Source organism: Protopterus annectens, chromosome 17.part0 (genome assembly GCF_019279795.1).
Source record: "Protopterus annectens isolate FY-2018-M chromosome 17.part0, PAN1.0, whole genome shotgun sequence".
Classification (NCBI taxonomy): Eukaryota; Metazoa; Chordata; order Ceratodontiformes; family Protopteridae; genus Protopterus; species Protopterus annectens.
In genome coordinates, this window is record NC_056751.1 from 708,812,725 (window position 1) to 708,830,128 (window position 17,404).

Sequence of the window (17,404 nt, forward strand, 5' to 3'; positions counted from 1 at the left end):
GGAACTTGCAGAGGAAAGTTCCTCTGTTTATCCCCCCAGCAGAGAGTCTTGGCCGATGGACAAATTCAAGAAGCATGTCTATGCTTCAGCGACCTTCGCCTTAAGGTCCCTGAACTATTTGACATACTTCACAAGGCTATCGAGGGATCTGATTAAGGAGCTATCAGACACCCTCTCAGGATCTGTTTCTGAAGAGGTGAAAGCATCAGTCACCTCTCAGTTGGATACCCTTCAATCAATATCTAACTCCTCCATGAGGACTTAATTCAAATGTAGCAGAAGGAACCTCAAGAGCAGCAGGTTCAGGCATTGCCATTAGGCGACATGTCTGCATGCACTTATGTGATTATGCGGAGACCTATAAGTCTTCATTTGTCAGTGTTCCTTTTGAAGGCGTCTGTTTTTGTCCTCAAGGTAAAAGACACCTTGTCCAGGTGTGAAAAGGATGGAAAGACCCTTTATGCCATGGGCATACCATTTTTCTACCCCCCAAAGATCCTTTTCAAGGAATCATCAAAGCAGGGATAATATTGGTTCAGAAAATCCCAAGGATCTTTCTAGGACACATGTGGAGGAAGTTCTCCCAAGACCAGAAGGGGAAACTCAAATAGTAGACTCCACCCTTGCAGCAGAGGTGGCCCACAAAACCAAGGGTCCAGAGACTAATTTTTTGGTAAACCCTTTCAGCGCTCCTGAAAGGAGTCCTGATTGTCTTCCTCTGGAGGCAATCGGGGGTCATTTGTCCCTGCACCAGAGAGCCCGGCTAGAACTAACAACAGATACTTGGGTGCAGAGAATCATTTCCAGAGGCTATATAATGCCATTTTCCCTTTATCCACCCAATTCAAGAAAATTCCCTGATATTCCACTCAGTCAGATGGAACAAGCAAAAATTCAAATTCAAAAGCTGCTAGAAAAAAGTCATCCAAGAGGATCCCTCAGACCAGACTGAATTGGGAACTTACTCAAGATTCTTTTTAGTGCCAAAGAAAACAGGGGACTGGTGACCAATTCTGAATCTCAGCATGTTGAACAAATCCATTCAAAAGACCAAATTTCAGATGGTCATGGTTCAGTCCATTCTTCCTTTTTTGGAAAAGGAACATTGGATGTGCTCAACAGACCTTCAGGATGCATACTATCATATAAAGATGAATCGGTGATCCAGAAGATTTTTACACTTCTGGCTGGGAGCCAGTCACTATTAGTTCAGGGTTCTGCCCTTTGGTCTCATCAGAGCCCCCCGGGGTGTTTACCAAATGCATGGCAGTAGTAGCAGCTCACTTGAGACTGCAAGGATTCTGAGTGTTTCCATACTTAGACGACTGGCTCATTTCCACCCTGACCAGACATCAGCTCATCAAGGCAAGAGAAAAAGTGATCCAGACGTGCTCTGCTAGGAATCACCATAAACTACCAAAAGTCTCATCTAGAGCCAAGTCAAAGTCTAGCGTTCATAGAATCACTGCTTGATACAAAATCAACTATAGCTTAATTTCCCCTCTACAGAGTTCAAACAATAAGATCGCAAGTGAGAAAGATAGTTTGCAGTACCAGAATCCTAGTCCCTTGGTCCTTCAGGCTTTGGGATCAATGGCGGCAGCAATAACATTACTATCCTTACCCAGATATATGAGAATTTGTCAATTGAGGCTAGTCTCACAGTGGTCAGTACTTGATCTTCCTTTATCTGCTCCAATAGGAATCACCAATATTTTGAAAAGGGATCTATTGTGGTGGATTGAGTCAGAGGAAATTCTACAAGGTCATTTATTCATCCCTTCTCAGCCCAAGGCTGTTGTGACCACAGATGCTTCCCAGCTGGGGTGGGGGGGCATTACCTGGGAAAGACAGACCAAGGCACATGGTCTGCCGAGGAGACCAATTTGCATATCAGTGTCCTAGAGCTGAGTGCAGTGCTTTTAGCATTACAGGATTTTCAGAATGCTCTCTCTTCAGGAAAAATTGTGATTCAAACAGAGAACATATCATTGGTTTAGTACATAAACAAACAAGGGGGGACCATATCTTGTCTCCTGTGTCAAGAAGCACTCAAGGTTTGGCAATGAGTGATTTCTTCCAACCGCTTTCTTATAGCAATGCATAGTCCGGGGAAGTCCAGCATATTAGCGAACAAACTGAGCAGGTACATCCTACCACCTCACAAGCGGTCCCTCAACAAGAACATAGTAGAATTGATTTTTCGACAATGGGGCCAGCCTTGCTGCAATCTCTTTGCATCTTTTCTGAACAGCAAGTGCAGCAGCTACTTTTCCCTATTCCTCCCATAGGGGTAGTCACAGAGGGATGCTGTCCATGATTGGCCCTCTGGTCTACTTTATGCTTATCCCCCTAGTCCTTTGATTCCAAAGTTCCTACAGAGAGCTGCCAGGTTGAAAAGCAAAGTCATCCTCATTACACCCTATTAGCCTTGATAGATTTGGGTTCCCTTCCTGTGGCTTCATTTAATTAATAAATTCTGGATTCTGGACCCAGTTCCAGATCTGTTCTCTCACTCGACAGGCATGATTCATCCGAACCTTCCCAATCTCAAGCTGACAGTTTGATCTCTCTATTTCTAGTAATAGCCAGACAGCCTATGCTCTTGTCTCCTGTTCACCACATTTTGTTATCTTCCCTTAAACCATCTGTGTTGACCCTCCACTGGACCAGTAATCAAGGAGCCTCAGTCCTCACCACTGGCAACAGTGAGGGATGTTCAATGAGAGGATAAGTACACACACAGTATTTCCAGATGCAGCTCTCTGCATCAAGTGCAATTTCCCTTAAGAGCACACAGAGACCACAGACAGTCCATGGGCTGGTTTTTCCCTCTTCCTCCAGATCCTCAGTAAGACTCCCCACTGGCACAGCTATAGAATTGAGATCTCAACTGAGTGACCAAGCCAAGACCTCCAACACCCTCTCTGTCCAACCAGTGCTTCGTGTTCCTGCCCAAGTAGCTGCCACACACACTTTGAAGTTTGATTTACACACACACACAGACACACACACACACACCTTGGAAAGGCTGGCACAGATTTACTAGCTATGCCCCCTTCTGCCAAGACTATAAGGTAGATTTCACTGCCACCAGCCACTCCTTATCAGCTACTTTAAGGCCCTTAACAAAGAATGTCCAATCTTATTGTGTAATATTAATATTATACAAATGGTAGTTTGACCAAGAGCAAGGCTATTAGGAGTAAGCCCACACAGTGTCACCAAATAAATATGAAAGTAATCTTAAAACTTAAATATCTCTACACAGATAAGCCACAATGAAAGGTTTAAATGAGACTTCTCAAATTAATATCTAAAATATTACTGTTGGGATAGCTTGCAGAATGACATAATTTCTGGTCATCTGACTTCTAGTTCCCAGACCAAACTACCCATTGCTAGAAGCTGGCAGTATTTAGCATTTACCTGTAAAAATATACAGACAAGGGCTTTTCCTCAGATCTTTGGCAGATGCTGAAATTCATAAAACAATTGCATTCCTTCATGCTTCAAAAGTAGCAATTAGTTCACTCCAAGGGCAATACAGAAATCGTCCTAATACAGACTCTGTGTCTTTAGCTGCATTGAAAACCTGAAAGATAGCCTCTTTTATTGCGTGGCTTATAAAGTAATTTAATTTCAGCTAGTTTTCTAAAGTTTTCTGGACTGACGTTAACCCTCCAGTTTCCTCTGTTGACATATACACTTAAACAGTTACAATAGTGCATGTACATTTCTGTTCTCTTCCAGTAGGGCACACTGTGAATACATTTTAAGCACAAACACTTTTCAAAATATCTTTACAACACAAACGTCTGTACAGCGCAGTTTGATATACACATGACATACAGTTCTAATACATTTGTAGCACAAGTATCTTATATAAATCATTTTGATATTCACCAATGACATATAATTATTTACAAAATTCCAGCTAGGAAACTTTCTGCTCATAAATGAAAAATATCTGTACACTGGGCTATTCAAAATCATATTGACCCCTTTTCTGCCCCGATTCATAGCATTCTCAATTTCTTGGTACTGTTTTTAATCAGGGAGCCAGTTCTTCAATGGTTAAAGTTCAGTTGGCAGCAATTTTCTAATTTCCATATTGGATTTGATGGTTCCTCACTCACTTCTCATAAACTTTGTAAAACCTTTTTACAAGGCACACTGCTTTTAAAACCTCCATTTAAAGATCCTACCCTTCCATTTGATCTTAATCTGAAAGCCTTGATCCATCCACCCTTTGAACCTGCTCTTGATTGTGGTCTTAATTTTCTTTCTTGGAAAACATTATTATTGGCCATTACTTCTGCCAGACGAATTTCTGAAATTCAAGCTTTGACTGTGAAGCCCCCATATCTAATTTTTTCATAGAGATAGGGTTACACTACAAACTAATTCACCCTTTCTGCCCAAAACAGCATCAGATTTCCATATTAACCAGTCCATCAATTTACTGGTTTTCTTTTGAAATTATTCAAACAAAGGCGAATATTTATTGCATTTCTTGGATGTTCATAGGCAACCGCCATTCTTTTTACATAGAACAAAGGATGTCAGAACTACAGATCAGTTATTTCTTTCATTTGTGGATGTGAAACTGGGTAAACCAGTGTCTTACTCTAGCCAGATGGCTTACAGGCTCCATCTCCTATATTTAAACAGCATCAGATTTCCATATTAACCAGTCCATCAATTTACTGGTTTTCTTTTGAAATTATTCAAACAAAGGCGAATATTTATTGCATTTCTTGGATGTTCATAGGCAACCGCCATTCTTTTTACATAGAACAAAGGATGTCAGAACTACAGATCAGTTATTTCTTTCATTTGTGGATGTGAAACTGGGTAAACCAGTGTCTTACTCTAGCCAGATGGCTTACAGGCTCCATCTCCTATATTTACAACAAATTGGATATCCCTTTACCAAAACAGATATGTGCTCAAGCAACCAGGTCCATAGCAGCTTCCTGTTTTTCATTCAAGAGCTTCCATGAATGAGATATGTGTGGCAGCAACTTGGGCTCCCCCCATACCTTTATCACTCATTACAAATTGGATTTGATATCAAGAAGTACAGCATCATTTGGCTCAATGGTCCTTAGGTATATTCTTCCTTGAGTTCACCCAGGGATTTAGGTAGCTAGTCCCATCAGTTGAGGACAGAATAAAAATTGACATAATCAGATAAAGAATTTATCTACTTACCATAATTATGTTGTCCATTTTCATTCTTCCTCAACTCCCCACCCACCAACCCCCATCCTTATGGTTATTTTGTAAGAGCGAGTGGATATACATACAACAATTTTGTATATTCCAGCCATAATAAAGCTCCAGATATAGCCTTGTTTAGAGCTTTTTCTATGTTTACTTTTATATCTCTTTATATAAGAATAATTACTTTATACTATAGCCAGCAAACAGGATCTGAGGTAATTGAGGTTGGTGCTTTTTGGGTAAGGGAGAAGCTCAAGAGATTTAAGTTGCCATAAGCTCTTGCAATGGCTGAGTCGGATCTGACGGATCTGATCCAAACCCATCAGCTGAGAAAGAATGAAAATGGACAACACAGATGGAATGTTATAGTAAGTACAGAACTTTTTTCTGCTGTACCAGATATACTGTATTCATTTTAGGAAAGCACAAATAATCAACTGGTATTCCCCAACAGGAGTTGTTAATTGAAAGGGTATGGGTTTTAAATTTATATATAGCACTTTTATTGCCTGTTGCATACTTTTTACTGTATTTTATTGCTATTAACTAATCTGCACGGTTAAACTAAAACTGTCTGCCTTACAGGGCCTGATAAATAAGGTTTTTACTGTCACACTGTCTGTAAAACTTTTTAGCTAGTTTCACTGTGTAAAAGGTATTAACGGGAAATGTTCTGTACTTGTTAAGCACCTGTTTGTTTGTTCTGATTTCCTGGCAAGGAGTGTATCATATAACTGATTTGTTTGCAGTTAAAAGCATTCTGTAGAGTCTTCTTGCCCCTTTATCTGTTTAAAAACTTTCATTTTGTGGCTCACTTATGTTCTTCTGCTGTGATAAACATTTCTGTAGTGTTTACTGTTTAAAAGAGTGTAGGCTAGTAGCTGTAGTATTGTTCCCCATCCTCCCTCCCTGTTGGTGTCTTGTTGTTATTCTTGCTGGCTTTACAGTTGCCCACCCCTACTGTAAATTTGTTCTTCGACACTCCTCCCAGTCTAGTGTCATTACCTCATTCTACCTAACACAGAGAGGACATTTGTGAAGGCCGACCAACTTAGTTTCCTAACATTGAATTATCTTCTGCTTCTCTCTCCCTTTCCTTTACAAAAAAAAAACTTTGCTAGAATCTCCCTGTGTTCTGCTTAACTGTAACAAAAATAAAATTATGCTTGTTTCCTGCCTTTCCTGTAACTAGTCTAGTCCCGATACAGATTTACTATATCCAGCACTGTTTGTAAGCTTCTGAGCTCCCCAAGGGGTCCAGGGAAGTAAATAGTGTGGGAAGAAATAGCCAGGGAATTGTTATGGCTAGTCTTGTATAGGCTGTAGGGATGATAGCCTAGTACCAACCTATAAACCTATGAACCTATAAGCCTGTCTGTGTTGGATGGAAGCCTGCTAGCTTATCAGTGGGAGTGGTAAGCACTGGGTAACCTATCTACAACATAAGGAGTGGTTTCTGACACGGAAATTGTAGTTATTGGCAGTTTGGGCAGTTTTTCCATATCTCTCAATTTTCTGATTTAAAAGCTCGCATTTGCACTTGTATCTTTCCTGTAACTAGTCTAGTTCAGATACAGATTCTTAGTTTTAGGACTTGAATTTGCTTATTCGTGCTCAGCACTTGTTCAAAACATGTTGTAAGCACCAAATAAGCTAAAAATTACTACAGCACTCAACCTTACTCATTACCTAGAGGAAAACAGTTTTTGTACTTACTTTCCTCACTTGCTTAGAGAAAAACAGCTCTTGTACTCGCTTTCCTCACTTGTCTAGAGGAAAATAGTTTTTTATTCAGGCATGTCCAAGGGTCAGCTCCCAGTGTTCTCTCCTGTCTATCTGATAAATCTGAGAATCTTGGGGCAATGTAGCAATTGCCTCATGTACACAGACAACCCTCACCTCCTACCACTCAACACTACAACGGGTTCATATTATAACACAGAACACTGAAAACAGTGAACGGTGTTTCATTGACACATTCAGTGAATGCTGAAAATGTCGAAACCACAAAACAGTGATTTCTTTACTAGGGAAAAAAATCGCTGTTCCAACCCCCCCCCCCCAAAAAAAAAAACATTAAACACTTCCAAACACATACCCTAACCCTAATTATACACCCCAAAAAACAGTAAACAACTAAATACACATATGCACGTAATCCAACCATACATCTAACAAAAAAAAAAAAAAACAGTAAACATTTTAAAACATGTGCACTTACCTTAACCCACACCCTAACCCTAAGGTCAGTAACTCTTGCACATTTACATAAACAGTTCCAAACACAAGCACACTTACCTTAACCCTAATCCTACCCCACAAAACAAAAGTAAACAGCTGAAAACACGCACAGATGTAACTCAACCATACATCTAATGCAAAATAAAAAACAGTAAACACTTTCATACATATGCACTTACCTTAACCCGCACCCTAACCCTAAGGTCAGTAACTGTTGCACAATCACACTCAGGAGCTATACCGGACAAGGTACCACACTACACTCCAGAACAGGCAAAGCAACAAAGTGGTCAAGTGACTTCTTTCCCAGGGAAAGAATTTGCTGAACAGCCGCTTCGCTGTTTAGCCCATTCGCCCTACATGTGTCGAAGAAAACGCATTCGACAAAATGCGTTTTCGTCATTCTAATATGAACCCCATTACAACCTGTGAGAGATGCACTTATCTAGCGAAACTGGAGGTAAAGCTCTCTCCAACCAAGACTGAACTTGACAGTCAAGAGGAGAAGGTAAACACTTGCACCACACCACATGCATCACATAGTCCCACTAAACCTACACCACCAAAATCCACACATAGAAACACAAAAACATTCACGGAGGCTCTCAATAATAATCTGCTCAAACAACAGAGACCTCCAAAGCAGAAACACAAGCAACCTCCAACCCCCAACACAACCCAAATGACACATAGCCCATAGACTCAGTGTGCCACTCAACCACAGCCCATAAGGCAAAACAACGTACCTAACACACTAGTCTTAGATGACTCTATAGTCAGGCACACTGATGTCCCACTCACCAGGGTAAACAAGGAGAAGGTTGCTGTCAGCTGCCTGTTGGGTGCCAAGATCCGCCACATAACCAATACACTCAGGTCACTCCACAACAAGTACAAATATGAGTCTGTCATTGTCCATGTTGGTGTGAATGACCTGAGATGTACCTCCCTGGACTACATGAAAAGAGACATGAAAGAGCTCTCTGATCTTGTAGCCCAGGCAGGTATGATCCTAGCCCTGAGTAGCATCCTGCCATCGCCCAAAATGATACCGCAGTACAAGGACAAAATTATTGACTTCAACAATTGGCTAAGCTTCTGGTGGCATTCTAAGTGGATCCAGTATCTGTCTGCCTGGGATGACATGGTCGACAGACTACAATGCTTTGTCAGAGATGGCCTGCACCTGTAACCCCTGGGATTCCGGATACTGGCTAAGGCTCTTGCCGCCCCTACAGTGTCTTTTTTAGGCAAGGTTCAAATGATAAATTCACCACCGTAACAGGAACAGGCAAGCAAAAACTGAGGGTAATGCTACTCAATGCTAGAAGTCTATATTTCAAAATGCACTTCCTCGAGGCACTCCGTAAAATGGAGAACATCAATATCTGTGCAGTGACTGAGACCTGGTTCAAGGGTCCAGAGAGCACCCCTGCATTACCAAGGTATAACTCATACCACACTTTTCAGCCATCTAACCTGGACTGGAACACCAAAGGCAGAGATGTGTCCATATTCATTAAGGATATCCACACCTCCAGGCTAGTTTCTCAACATAATGCATCCAAGGTTATCCAAGTGCAACTCACTCTGGGCAAAACTGCAATCCAAATTGTAGCTTGCTACAGATCCCTCAACATGCCGCAGGATTCCCAATCCTCTTTTCTTGATTTACTGGAAAATATTAGGGTTCAACCAAACACCCTAATTATGGGCAATTTCAACTACCCCACCATTAACTGGGAAAACTACTCATGTACCAACTCCTTCACTCAACCCTTTCTGGAATTCATAAATTCCAATGCCCTGGATCAACTTATCCACACCTCCACCAGGGGTAACAATATCCTAGACCTAGTCATTACCAACATGAGTGACCGGTGTTCCACTCCTGAAGTCAACTCCTCGTTGGTCAGAACTGACCATAAGCTAATCACCCTAGATATCCACATTCCACCCCCACCCCCCCATTAAGGAAACCATAGTAAAAAAATTCTCCAAAGCCAACTTCATGCTTCTCAAGACAGAAGTGGCGAACTTCATGACACCCATGCAGATAGACAATACAGTTATGACTGCTGAATCCCACACAAATGCACTCTATAAGCACTTACATGAGTGCATGGATCATACTATCTCAAACAGAATCAAGATGCTATCCTCCAAAAAAAGAAAGCCAATCTAGTGGTCCCCTGCCATAAACAAACTCTACAACAGAAGGAAAAAACTGTTGCAAAAGAGAGTAAAATCCCATGACTGGAGGAGCCCCCTGATCAGCCTCCGTAAGAAGCTGAGATCCCTTATAAGATCCTCCAAAGCTAGCTACGAAAACAAAATCACCACTGATTCTAGGGACCACCACAAAGCATTCTATAACTATGTCAAGAATCTCAATGGCAACACCCAGATCTGCTCTGAGTTACAGCACAACGGCACAAAAATTACAGAACCAACTGATATTGCCAACATCCTGACAGATAGGTTCAGTGCTAACTTTACCCACCTCTCACCCCCTAAAGGGCCCATATCTATACAGGAAGAATGGAGAGTCCCTGCAATCTCAACTACAAAGGTAAAAGCTGCACTCTCTAAAGCCAAAAACACAGCATCCATGGGATCAGACAACATCCCAGGCTGAGTTTTACATGAACTTCAGAACAAACTGGATCCCCACCTAAGCACCATGTTCAATCATAGCCTCACTTCAGGCTTTGTGCTTACTGAATGGTGTACAGCAACAGTTATCCCACTCCACAAAGAGGCAGCCACCACTGATCCCGGGAACTTTCGCCCTATTAGCCTGATGAGCCTGTTCTGTAAGGCCATGGAACGTATCATCATGGAACTCAGAAACACAGACATTGGTAACCTCCAAACTCTGGACCACACCCAGTTCGGGTTTGTGAAAGGGAGATCATGCCTCCTGAAGCTGATTGACGTCTTTGAGGCAGTCACCAAAGCCGTAGATGGGGGTAAGGTGGTTCACACTGCCTATCTTGACCTCACCAAGGCTTTCAACACCATCTCCCATTCTGGAATTATAGCTAAATTCACTAAACTAGGTGTAAATCCCTATATCACAAGATGGGTTGCCAACTGGCTCACTGACAGAACCCACACTGCAAAAGTTGCAGACTCCAAATCTGATTTCAAACCAGTGACAAGTGGAGTACCACAGGGTTCAGTCCTGGGACCTCTCCTGTTTATTATCTACTTCTCTGAAGTACAGGCTACACAGAAGGCCTTTGGCTAATGAATTTTGCAGATGACTGCAAACTAGGAATGATAGTCAAGTCCCCAAATGATGTGGACATCCTACAGAAGGGTCTCACTGAGACAGGTGCCTGGTGTCAGAGCTATGGCCTCAAGCTCAATACCAAAAAGTGCATTGTCATCCCCTTTGGAATAAACTCTGTACCCATGAACTACCACATAGCCGGCAGTCTACTTAATGCCGAATGTATGATAAGAGACCTTGGGACCCAGGTGGACAGTAGTCTCTCCTTTGATAATCACATTGCTACAGTAGTCAGGAAATACTTCTACATGGCACATCTCATCACAAAAGGGTTCTCATCCAGGAAAAAAGAGGTCATTGTTCCCCTCTACTCGACAATCATTAGACCCATTATAGAGTACAACGCCCCTTTTGGAATGTACCTCACAAGACATCTGCAGCAGCTGGAAAGGCCACAGAAGTACCTCACAAAGAGGATTACTGGCCTCAAACAGATGCCCTACACTGTCTGTCTCAAAATACTCCAGCTTTACTCTGTAGCATATTGCCTATTCCAAGGTGATCTCTGTCTAACATATAAAGCTATGTCAAATCCAGAGCTGTTGGACATGCTACACCTAAAGAAATCCCAATCCCTCCAAGCTACATGCTCTAGTGACCTAAACCTTGTCACCACAATAAACAGGACATGCTAGAGGGTTAGACTCCTGTCCCAGAGACTTCCCATATTCTGGAACAGGCTACCCATCTATATCAAGCCAAGTTCCTCATTAGTACTCTTCAAGAAAAATCTTGATGAGTGGATAGGAAATAGGAAATACACCCTGGGGATCACTTCTGTGGCTCTGCTCGACAGTGGCACAAGAAAATAACTTTCCTGGGTGGCGTAAGCCAGGGAACCTTGTTGGCTAGGCTTACTTAGGCCCTTGGGTCGATAGCCTAGTACCTACCTATGAACCTACGCACCAATGTATATGCTCTAAATCTGACCATGAGAAAGCATCCCAGACCTTTAATAGTAAAGATGCAATCTTACTCGCAGAAAGAGTTGATTCTGACAAAACTGTGGCATAAGGACAAAATACTAAAACTGAGAGACAGTAGAATGTTTGTTGTCAATTGCTGACTGTACACCAGGCAGAAGAGGAGTACATTTATTCCAGCACTCAGGAAATGTTGAAAAGTAGATATGAGATTCAAGCTGTTGTATCCAGCTGTTTTCAGAATATTTCTTCCATGTTGGGTCAAAGTCATTTTTTTGAGGCAGAAAACGCTAAGGAGGAAATACAAAAGTTTGTCCAGCAAAAAGTAAGTTATCAAACAGAAGTAGATTCTGCCTCATACTCTTCGGATGATAAAGCCCCCAGAGAGAGTATGCCAGTGAAACCTTTTCCAGTGTTCCAAAGGGTTGGCTAGAAGAATGTAGGAGTACATCGTAAATGAACCAGCAAGTGGATTTGGGAGATCAACAGGAAGAAAATATGCAAGTTTGAAATTAATGAATAAATGTGGGATTACAAAGCATTAATTACATTTGTGAAGTATGATGGAACAAGAAAACCTGGAAATTTTGGACATTTTGACTTTGTTAAAATGTATGGGACTTCAATGCATGTGCCCTACTTTATGTTATTAACACCTATTTGGTGTGGAATGTCACACCTTTAGCAGCCTACATATAGCTTGCATTCCCGAGCATTTTATGAAAAATAAACTTGAAAAGCATAAGACAGATATATGTAAATATTTTGTGAACAGTAAACGCTATTAAAGCTTTATAAATAGCAACGTTATCAGTTAGAAGTATTCTTTACAGTGTTAAGTCTGTGCATTCATAGTTTTTCCATAAATACTATAATATATTGTAATGCACACAAAATGCAAATTATCTGTTTTTGCTAAATTTTCACAAATATATTTTCTTATCTTGGAAACTGTACAGCCTATACATTTATTGTTAGAATATTTGTGTTCACCAGGTGTAAACTTTCCCACGATAACAAGAAATTCTTCTTTAAATGCATGTTTCAGATATTTTCAGAATTATGAAAACATGCTTAATTGTATAATTAACAATATGAATAACATTGAATATCTCTCAATATGTACAACATACAGTGCAAATATCAGGCAGGTTTATTCAACATCTGAAGTTTCACCTGATATCATGCAACAGTTTGCAAGTCCCTTGGTTTATTAAGTATGTATGGAAATAATGTTTATTTTCATAACTACTAACAAAAAACTAGCAATGTCCCAAGTATAATGTGATGTAAATAGACATTGACAATGCATTTTCATATCTCCCAGCATGGCATATCATGTCATACCCCTTAGTAATATGAAGGGCTCTCAGTTAAGAAAATATGAACATAATTATGAAAACATGAGCAATAAGTGACATAGTGATTAATTTCTGTACTGCAGCACATCCTAGATTAACAATCTTAGTGTAATTTTGTTAGTAACTCATTGCACAGTCTAATACTGTTTGTTATTAGTTGTTAAATTGATATGTTAAAGAAGCCAGACCCAGAAAAGGTCCGGACACCATAAGAAGCAATGGACGTGAACTGGAAATATACAAAAAAGATGTTACGGGCTTGAATGAGTTAACGTTTGGAAAACGATTTAGGGGAGGGGAAGAGGAAGAAATTAATTAACTGTAAGTAAAACAAAATTTTGTTTCTAACAGTATTTTTATGATACACTGCATATACTGCATGCTATAAAATAAAGTTCTCAGTTTTGTGTGAAATAGGGATATTAAAATAAACCGGTGCCCCTATTTTCTCGCCTCCTTTCTTTCTTGTTCAGTTATAAGAAATGTAGGCACTACAATGTAAAAAGAGTAGAAAGCCTGGACAAAAGAGCAGGATGTCAGTAAACCTGATATGCTGCTTCTTATTTTTGCATAGGAGAATGACTGGATTAAGCCCCTTTTCTTGATTTAATAACAAGTTTTACGGGGGAGCCAATAAGTAAAAGAACACTGAATATAATGAATATTGAATAGTGTTTCCCTGTAGAACATAAATGCTTTTACAGTGCAATATGCGAAGTGAAACGCAACCGTGTATCTGCTTATCATGTTTCTTTGGAGACAATCTGATAAGGAGGCACTAAAAACAAAGTACTTCCTTCTTTCAATGGCTAGGAAATAGTGTATATGATGTTGTCAATCTTCATTCCATGCTCAACAAATGGGTTTGGATCCAGTCCATCAGATCTCACTCGGCCAATGTTAAAGCTTGCAGCCACCAGATCTCTTGAACTTCTGTCTTACTCACAATGCACTCTGCCAATTACCTCAGATCTCATTTGCCGCTTCTAGCTAACAGATGTGGTCTACCAGTTTCTGTCAAGCTGTATTAGATAAGTAAAGTTTTTTCTTCATAATTCCTTTAATTGAACAGTTTTTTCTTTAGCTTACCTTTTCAATGTTTAGTCCTTACTGTTTGTGTTTTAGGATCTCTACTGTTTATTGTCTCTTGCTCTTGTAACGTCACCATATTTCCGACATACCATTGTTGGTATTTCTTTATCTCCCATTCTCTTCTGCTGTCCTTAGAGTGCTGTAATTCTTTTTTCTTCGACTGCTTCTGCTGTTTTTCCTCTCCTTTTTGTACCTGGTACTGCTAGACACTATTGTTACTATCTCCCTTCCCTTGCTCTGCTAAAAGATTTGTACTATTTTGAATTGTCTTATCTTAAGAATTTTCACATATTATTGTTATTGATACACACACACACACACACACACACACACACACACACACACACACACACACACACACACACATATATATATATTACATGACGAGTGACAAACCTGCAGGTTTCAAGAAATGTTACAAATGTGGACATAAGTTGCCTATCTCGGATGCACACTCACTTTCTGTGTACTGCTTGGGTCCATTGCACTTATAGGAAGATTGCTCAGTTTGCCACGGATTTAATCCACAAGCCTTAACTGAATGTAAAAATAAGTTGTTATTAAAAGGTTTCCTCTCTTCCTCTTTTGGAGAAGCCATATTCCAGTCTCTAAAGTCGAAGCCTTCTACATCGTCAAAATGTTCCTTGGAATCTTCTTGGAAAAGGAGTGCTAAACATCTGGTCTTAACCTTGGATCAGAAAAATGTGAAAATTCAGGATTCGACTGCTCCTTCCGATCCTATGACTTCTAAAGTGACTATTACAGTTGCAGCACAATCCAAGTTGGAGGAAACAGAATCTTCTGATCAAACACTGCCTTCTGATACTCCATATTGTCCTTGTACTAGATATTCTCTTTCGCTTGATCCAGTACCTGACAAGCTTACATCACCCTTTTTACAGAGACCAGCATCCCCCTCCATTTACTCCACTCATTCTTCCAGAAGTCTCACAGAAGAAGATGTGGTGAGAGTGGTGAGGAAGATCCTCTTGGCACAGGAGCAGATTGGTTTTCCCTCGGCGCCTAAACCTCTGGGTCAGGTTGTCTGACCTTCCACCACCCCACTCCTGCAAGTTCCTCTTCTAACACCATCTGTTATCTTAAATCTTCAGGATCGGTCATCTGGATCCATCAGTCTTGGATCTAAGGATCTCTGTATCTTCGGATCTGACATTGTCTCTGAGATCTCTGATCTTTTCAGATCCATAGAGCTCTTGGAGATGAAGCCTGCCCACCAGGTCTGGGGTGCAGCATTCAACTCCAAAGTTTTCAGAGCCATCTCTGCTCCTCGGCGCATCGGCACTGGATAGTTCAGCTCTGACTTCCTCCTCAGGGGCGGTGCTGACAGATCGGAGAGAAGGGACAATTCAGAAATCTGTTTCCTTGGATCAGAGCCACTCTCTGGCTCCTTTGGGCTCTGCCTTTAAGCCTGTGAAGACAGGATTCACTGCCTTAGCAGTCCTGACAGAACCTTAGCCCTTGAATCCAACTATTCCGCCATGATGCTCCGGTGTCTGGAGCCTTAACAATTCTCTTCATGGGGACATTCTGTACAGAAACCTCAGGTTCCCTCTCAGGGAATTTTGATTTCCTCTTCTGGGACTTCCCCAAAACATCCCACTGAGGAAGTACCCAGCAAAAGGACATGCAAGAGGAAGCACCTATACTCCCCGCAGGAGTCCGTCACCAAATACATGGATTTTGATGAAGGCAAAAGGTTTTCATGGAAATCTCCAGGAATCAATGGAGTGGTCAGAAAATGTGGTTCAAAAAGTGCCAAGGTCCATTCCATGACACACGTGGAGGAAGTGCCCCCAGAGACAGAGAGAACGCCAATGGACATCATTACCCTTGTGGCAGAGGTATCCCACAAAACCAGGGTTCATGAAAATCTTTCTTTGATAAACCCTATCAGCACTCCTGAACATCAAAAGATGTTAGAAAAAAAGAGTCATCCAAGAGGTCTCACCAGACCAGATAAGATCTGGAATTTACTCAAGGTTCTTTTTAGTGCCAAAAAAGACACTGGGCTGGAGACCAGTTTTGGATCTCACAAATCTAAACAAATATGTTCAATGAACCAAGTTCCAGATGGTCACGGTTTAGTCCATTCTCCTTTTTCTGGGCAAAGACGACTGGATGTGCTCAAGAGACCTTCAGGATGCCTACTATCACATAAAGATGAATAGGTGAACCACAAAGTACCTATGCTCATGGCTGGGAGCCAGTCACTACTAAGGACTGCTCTTTGGACTCACCACGGCCCCCAGGATGTTTACCAAATGCATGGCAGTAGCAGCAGCAGCAGCATACTTCAGACTGCAGCGATTCCAGGTGTTTTCCTACCTGGACGACTGGCTCATTACTGCTCTGACTAGGCCTCAACTCATGCAATCAAAAGATTTGTAGTAATAAGGGGCTACTGGTAAGGGAGGAGGATTACGCTGACATGTATTTATATTCCACTTGAAACTGCTAGAGTTGAATGTAAGAAAATTATGGGAGAAATAATCAGCTTTCACTGGGGAATATTAGTTATGTGTGGGAGCTGGAGTTTGATTTGCAGTTGTGAGGATGTATCTAGGGGACCTAGAAGGGAAAATACAACAAAAAACGATAGATGTTTGAAGACATTTATGGAAATATTTGGTATGAAAGATATGAGTTCAGTAGTAGGAGTCAGGAGATAATTTACATATTATTCCCCAAGGTACAAAGTCTAGGCTAGGATAGACAGAAATTATATTTCACATCAACATGTGCATTCTGAACGTACAGCCAGGGAGTGGGATAAAAAATAAACTGGAGTTTAGGGTGGAAATAAAAGAAGAGATATCATCAAGAAGTAACAAGAATTATTTAGAGGGGCTGATAAAGGTTGAAGTATTGCAGAATAGGGGGAATCTCACAGAGCAAGAAGAGGAGCAACTGCAGAGTGCTAAAGGAAAAATGAGGGAGTATTTCAGTAATATGAATGAGTTTAGAAAGATCACTGTTAAGCAGCTGTGTTATGATAGTAACTCCACGGCACCAAAACTGTTAGCGCAATGACTTAGCCAACAGAAAGTAGAAAGGGTTGTTGCCAAGCTTAAGGATCCCATAACAAGGAAAATAATGAAATAATGAGAGACTCCATAGAGTATTAGAAAGATTTGTTTTAATTTTATGGAAATCTGTATAAAGCAGAGGAACGTGGAAATCAAGAAAAATACAAATGGAAATATTTATGGAAAGTCTAAATATGCCGAGGTTAGAGGTCG